Here is a 7,228-nt window from a genome sequence, read left to right as displayed (position 1 = left end):
TGTTTTTGACCCTTGAGATTACTGATAAATATCTTGTTCATGTAAAGCTGTTGTATAATATCCCTCTGTGGGTACCCGGAACATATTCCCATAATTAAGTAGTCTTACTCGTTTGCTAAACAGTGATGACAGGTTTGGATACATACAGATATGAGAGGTGGTAAAGTCCCGCTCAGATTGTCAATGAATATCAATTGATTTAACGGCACCAATAAAGGCTTGTTAATACATCATAAGTAAGCATATCTAGAAAGGAGACCTATCTGTCCTACGAATACAAAACCATTGAACATTATGAAGAAATCATATTATGAGGGTTATGTAAAGTTTCGTAAGCGATTTAATCACAAACATATTATGAATTATAAAAAAGTAATTTTGTTGAGTAGCAATGACTATTGTTACAATAAAATCATATCTACCAAAAGCGACGTAAATAACTTTAACACTTAAGCAAGATGAAAGCAACACAATCTTCGGTAGATGCCTTCTTTATCGATAGCCGTGCACGACATGTTCATCTATTGTAGTATATCACGTTACTTCCGTTTTTCTCCACGATAATAAATTCCAATGAACAGGTATTTTAGGAAATAATAAATTTAGCATACATCATAAGTTTGATTTATTCAAATTCCAGTGTATTACTCACTCATCAGTATATTTATTTAAAAACCTCAAATATCAAAGAAACACAATTTTAATAACAAAGCATGACGATTTATTGACTCGTGCCCTATCCGGGCCTCGAACTCACGATCTACGTCACCCAATTGCCTAGCCAAACATACCAGCGCCGTCTACCACTGCGCCACATCCATGTACATCTAAACTACTGAACAGACGTAGTTAATCTAAATACAGTAGGTACAACAAACCGAATGTCACACAAATCATGATTAATATAATGTTTGTATCACTCCTCTTAGATTCGAGCCTGACGTACTAGTCTAATCATATTAATTATTCTCTGTCTACTACATCTTTATCTACCCTGGACCCAGTTATTTAATGGTGATTATCTTAGGTTGTCAGATGAGTGAAGCTTTCTATTCCCACAATATCTGTGGTTAGACCTTCTCGTAAATCAGCACGTGCATATTGGTAACGAATTGGGTTTTCTGGAATCTTGTTTAATTTTGTCAAGTAAGTTTGACAAGATATCATTTTATCTTAATTTGAAAATGGTTGTAACTAACCTATTCATCCTTTCTATAACTGGGTACTGGTAAATACAGGGATTGATATATATATATATATAAACTCTGTAACTTAAGGACTATACATTTTATAGTCATTGAATTGAAGTAGTTCGTTGATAAAAATGAGAATGGCACCGCAACATATTCCATATAACAAGATACTAGGGCTCATAGATAATGTACCATCCTCAGTGACGTTGAACTCTTTTGAAATCCCCAAGGATCGATTGAATCCATTTAATTGTCTATTTACAAGCATCATGGTATGCGGATGAATATATGATACATATATCTAGCAGGTAATTGCTACTCTCTATAATGCACTTTCAGTTTACATATAAATATACATGGAAAATTTAAATGCTTTGTGGTTCATTTACTTAACCATTGAACTGCATTCAGTTGGCAAGTAAGATTGTGTGAATGCCAACTGGACAACAGCAAATTCAATGCATGGTACATAACAAGACTTTTGGTTTAAAGATTACAAAAAGAAGTAATCATAATCCACATAGACTTACTCATACACATAATGCATTATATAGTATACAGCTAACTTTAAAATGCTAATTGTTATATCAACACCGTTACTACATAGGATTCCAATGGTACAAACTTTAACTTCAGAATAAAACAAGCGGCTGAGTGTTTAGATGATCCGATATATTACCAGAAACCTCTACCCAATAGATGAAGAGCATTTGCCAGATCTGATCGCTGGTTGGCGGTTTTTTCCTCAAGGTTCCTTTATACCTATCCTCATCCATTTAAACTGGTGCGTCCTTAAAGCCGCATAATCCGTATCTTTCAGGGTCCGTAAAACAAACAATGACAAGATATTGTGTAATAGCCCTAAAAAGTTACGAACTTTCCCCAAATTACAAGTCTAGAAAGTTAAGAGGTCCAAAGATATAAATATACAAAATTTTATTTTAGACTTATGCGCGGTCCGACAGAAAGTCAAAAGTTAACGCCTCCAAATCTTAAAAATGCTACTTTGCGCATGTCCGGAAATAAAAGTTGTTTACCGCAATGGAGCGAGCTTTGCAGTGAAAGCTCGCCGGCTTAGAATCAACTGCTGATTCGAAGTGAATAAGGAGATTATTTAAACTAAGAAATGTTGTGAATTGCTGAGAATATTATATGGAAACGAATTCGAGCTATGACAACAACTATGATTTGCGAATGATCTACCAAAACCACATAAACCGATTTCCCTTCGTCTCTATAAGGTGAGTGGGGCCCCGAAGGGGGTAACAGTTAGGCCTATATTCTATAAGTGTTTGGTCGCTTTTTGGAATTGGTACCATAGTAAAACAGAGATTAGAAATCAGGAAAAGTGTTGATAAATCGGGGAACATATAACAGATTTAATCTTGGATTACAACAGAAGCATTAATAGAGTCGTATTATACGCGTTTCCTTAAAAGATGATCGCATTCTTTAGTGTTATACATGTACATATGTACGATATATATACATGTAGCTACTGTTACAGGCTTACAGCGTCAGGAGTGTGATATCTTTTCCGATATCTGTTTGTGTATTTATGTATATCAGTGATATATATCATTTTACTGTATGCTATGGATATTACTGTATTAAAGATGCTCCACCGCTGACAAATGGTATTTTTTCACTATCAAAAACAGGAGCAGACGATTTGGTATTTTTCTTCAGTTACAAAAGTTACTTACTTTACACCATTACCAACATTGAAAAGTTTGAGCTTCTAATTTTACTTCAAGTTAAAAATATGAAAAATAATTAATTGCATCCCGAAAAAATTCCACAGCACTATATCCTATATGGAATGATGTACTGATTGCGCATGCACCAACGGCAAAATAAATTATTTTATATTATTTTTTGTGTTAATTAGACATATATAAACACGATAATACACCAATTATTGTTAAAATAATGAATATCATTTATGCTCCGTCGGCGGTGGAGCATCTTTAAAGAAGCCACTTTCAAACTTACTTCATCAGTGCTCGTGTGTGTAAGATTGTATTTTTTTAGACTTACAGTCACTTAGTCACGTACTCGTTATCCTATCTAATGGTCATAATTATATAAAATTCACACCAATACATCATAAGTGGTGTAAGTAAAGAATAGTAATTGACTTTTTACAATATGTATTATATATTATGTCCAATGGCAATATATTTAGGCTACATAAATTCTGGTACTAATTAGTACCATTATTCTTCACATGAAAATGCCTAGACCCCTGTAATTCAAGAAATGACTAACTTATAATTAGTATCTAGTGAGGTTTGATTTTGATAAACTTGTGTTCAAAAGATGTGTAATTGTTATAAATTTGTGTTTGACAGAAAACAATTGGAACTAGTTTGTTTTACATGCAGGATAACACTGAAAGATTATATGCATGCATGTATACAGTATTAATCTATGTACATAACTGACATTTACTCCATATTTTCTTTATAGAATGTATGGGACCTTCAACCAGATGACAGAAGTGCAAGATGTGATGGCAGCTCGCCCAAAAATAATAGGGAAAAACAACTACATGTATCTCTGAGATCAAAACTGACAGTAAAAAATAAAGTCTGTTTGTAATGTACCCATTATGAACCAGAAAGAAATTATTTTCAAGAAGGAAGGACAGAACAAACCTAGCATAATTCTTTACTATTATCACCAAGATATTTTCAAATTATTTATTTCTTCTTCACACAAATGAAAAAAGGAATAATAACAATTATTGCATGTCTACATACCTAGTATGTATAACTTTTGAATAATTTATATGGGACAAGGAAGTAATTCCAATTTATGAACAATAAACCAATTAAAATAATATGTCATTTGTCTGAGTTGTTAAATTATGTATTGTTCATTTTAGAAATGTTCAAATACAGAAAATAAATAGCAAACAAGATTGGAGCTAGATCAAGGGTTATTTGGGTCAAAAGTCAGTGTCAAATCTCAAGGTTTTGGCTCTATAGATATACAGATATCCCTATGTGTAATAAAAAAAAAATCTTGTTGTTGTGTTATACACAAATTGCACATATATATAAGAATATCCATATATCTGTAGAGACAATAGCCTGTGATGTATGTTGTTAAATTGCATTATTCATTATAGACTATTTTAAGTTGCAAAGTTTTGATTGAATTAGAAAGGAATAGACTGACAATAATTTTAATTAGTCCAGGTCAATGAAGGTCTACATGTACAAGCTCTTAGCAAATTCACTTAGTGTTTGGAGCAAGATCACACTAAAGGAATTAGGATTGCTTAAATATATAAAGATAAACTAACAAAATACAACTAATAAAGTTGGATTTTCCACAAGGTTAGACTAAATAAATACTAAAAAATGAATTTTACTGCAATTACTCTGATGATATGAGAATCACATGCAATGGTCAGCTTATTTACTACTGGATGCTATTTTGAACTCCAGTCATTTTTTTTATTGACTTAAAATTCAATGCATAATATGTGTACATGCACACTATACCATGTATATGAATGTGCTATTTGTGCATGAATATGATTGTATAAGAAACACCTAGGTCTTTCATTATACATGTTTCTGATTCATTTGATTCAGAGGCAAATTCACGGCTGGACATCATATTATATGGTAGCTATTATATGGTTCATTGGCAAGCTATCATGTACATTTAACCAAGGGAGCTGTCTTCATTATCTTCACAGAAAATATATACATAATTGCATGTTAGACATTCAGAACTTTTAACACACATTAAACCGCCGTATTGCAACCTCGACCGCATTTTTTCTTTTATTTTTTTTTTTTTAATTTTCTGTAATCCTTGAAATCATATAACCAAATGTTTATAGTTTCACCAGAAATTTATCATCATGTTTTTAACGAACACGGAGCTTTTCCAACGTAAATATCAGAAATATACATACAATAACGCGTATTAAATTTTATACTCGTTTATGGCGGTACATGGTGATTTTTTAACTAATAGATATGTATGTATACATGTATACATATATATATGACATTGAACAAAAATACATATTATGTCAAGTTTGCTCTCCGTGCTTACTTTACTTGATTTATTATTATATTTCATTTGGACCTTTATAAAACAAGTTATATGGTCATCCAACTGGCAAGTCAAATATCGTCCGAATTATTTATTTTAAAAAATATCACCAGAGATTTACATGTACATGTAGATAACCATTTTCGTCTCTATATAGTACGATGTGTCTTGTCTATTTCATTATTTATCAATACCATTATTTATATATCTGATACATTTTTGTACAATTTATTATCTTGTCTAGTACGATGTGTGGTATCGCAACACATATTTTATACGAAGGTTAAATACCGTCCCCACAAAAATCCCTCCGGTGGCCCCCGGAAATTAGGCAAAGCATAGTCAACCGATCGCCGTATTGTAAACACTCAAAATGACCGAATGGAAGTATTGTTTACACGACGATAATGTATATATATTGTTCTGGAGGACTCTTTAACTTCATCACATAACAAAAACATTCATTTGTTCATGATAAGTAACAAGTTCTTCCGTAGAAGTTCCTGCTAACATGAACGACACGCTTTTGACTGGGCACGCCATTTCGTTTGGTCTGGAAAGTCACGTGATCGTCTACGATTGAAAATGCATATTCAAATACTCTGGATATCGAATTTTTAATCATTAATTTCTTTTGAACTCGGGACTTTTTGGGTGTGTAATTAGGGGAAAGTTGATAACTTTTTATAATATATGTACCCGAATTTTCTTTTGTTGATTTACGGACCCTGAAAGATACGGATTATGCGGCTTTAAATGATATTTACTGTTAATAGAACGTTAAAATCAAACTAAACCCCACATCGACACGTAACTGAATTATATTTTGAGATGAAAAAAAAAGTTTTTCATGAGTTATATTGCACTTTATGAGGATTTGCAGATCAGCTTCCTGGTACATTATTTGAAACGTTTGAAGAGCAAGATATCACGATAGAGTGAAGTCGATAGGGTCAGTCAACTTCCTTGATAATTCATGAGCCATGAGTCAGTTCTCAGACGTCTCAGAGTCACTCAGAAAATGGATGACCTAACTATATCTCAGGCCTTTGTTGGCTAAATATACACTGTAAATATATATAAAATGATGTACATGATACATATACTGTGCATTGGTCCCCATGAAAGGTTAGGAAGAGTCTTAGCTCTCCATTTTATGTCACTCAACTCACGTGGAGTTCACTGTACTATGACTACACATACAGATGATTGCATACACCAAAATTAAATGATCGGTCCAAACAACGCAGGGATTTCTCACCGCACAAACATGGAAAATATTCAGCCTATCACACATAGGTAAACTACGCGACGAACTACTCTTTGCCTTCGGATCACGTGCTTTTACTTCAATATAGGTTTAACTAAATGCTGTGAGTAAACATCTCTTGCAGTTAACTGCATTTATAATCATTCTGTCACCGACATACAATGTATATTAGAGTTTTGCATGATTATATGAAGCATGCAGGGATATGAGTGATCTCTTGGTTGATTATTCAAGCGGAGCTTTAAAACGACATATTGTCATTTTCATGACATTATAATATCTGAAACCATGCCTCGAACAATATATATCATTTCACATTATTGCTGACGGTGTGTTTTTGTGTAATCTTAATGATGGATATTTACACATACTGTAAATATATCATATTTTCTGAAAGTGCACATCAACATCATATTTATACCTATCATCTGCTGTGGATGGATGCTAGCCATGATAACATGTCTAGAATAACACGACAACTCCACAACTGATACCTAGGATTTTACAGGACAAACGGTAATCGCCATCACTTAACTTTGTTTGGTTAAATGAAGATGTCGTCTTCTTATCAACAGTCAGTTTCTGTCATGTTGTCGCCATTATTTCATGAAGGACATCCTCAGTTATATTTAAATGTTTTTGCGAAAACAGTTTACATCTACATCTATATCTGTGCCATTATATG

Source organism: Argopecten irradians, chromosome 7 (genome assembly GCF_041381155.1).
Source record: "Argopecten irradians isolate NY chromosome 7, Ai_NY, whole genome shotgun sequence".
Taxonomy (NCBI): Eukaryota; Metazoa; Mollusca; class Bivalvia; order Pectinida; family Pectinidae; genus Argopecten; species Argopecten irradians.
Note: the sequence above shows the minus strand (reverse complement) of the source record.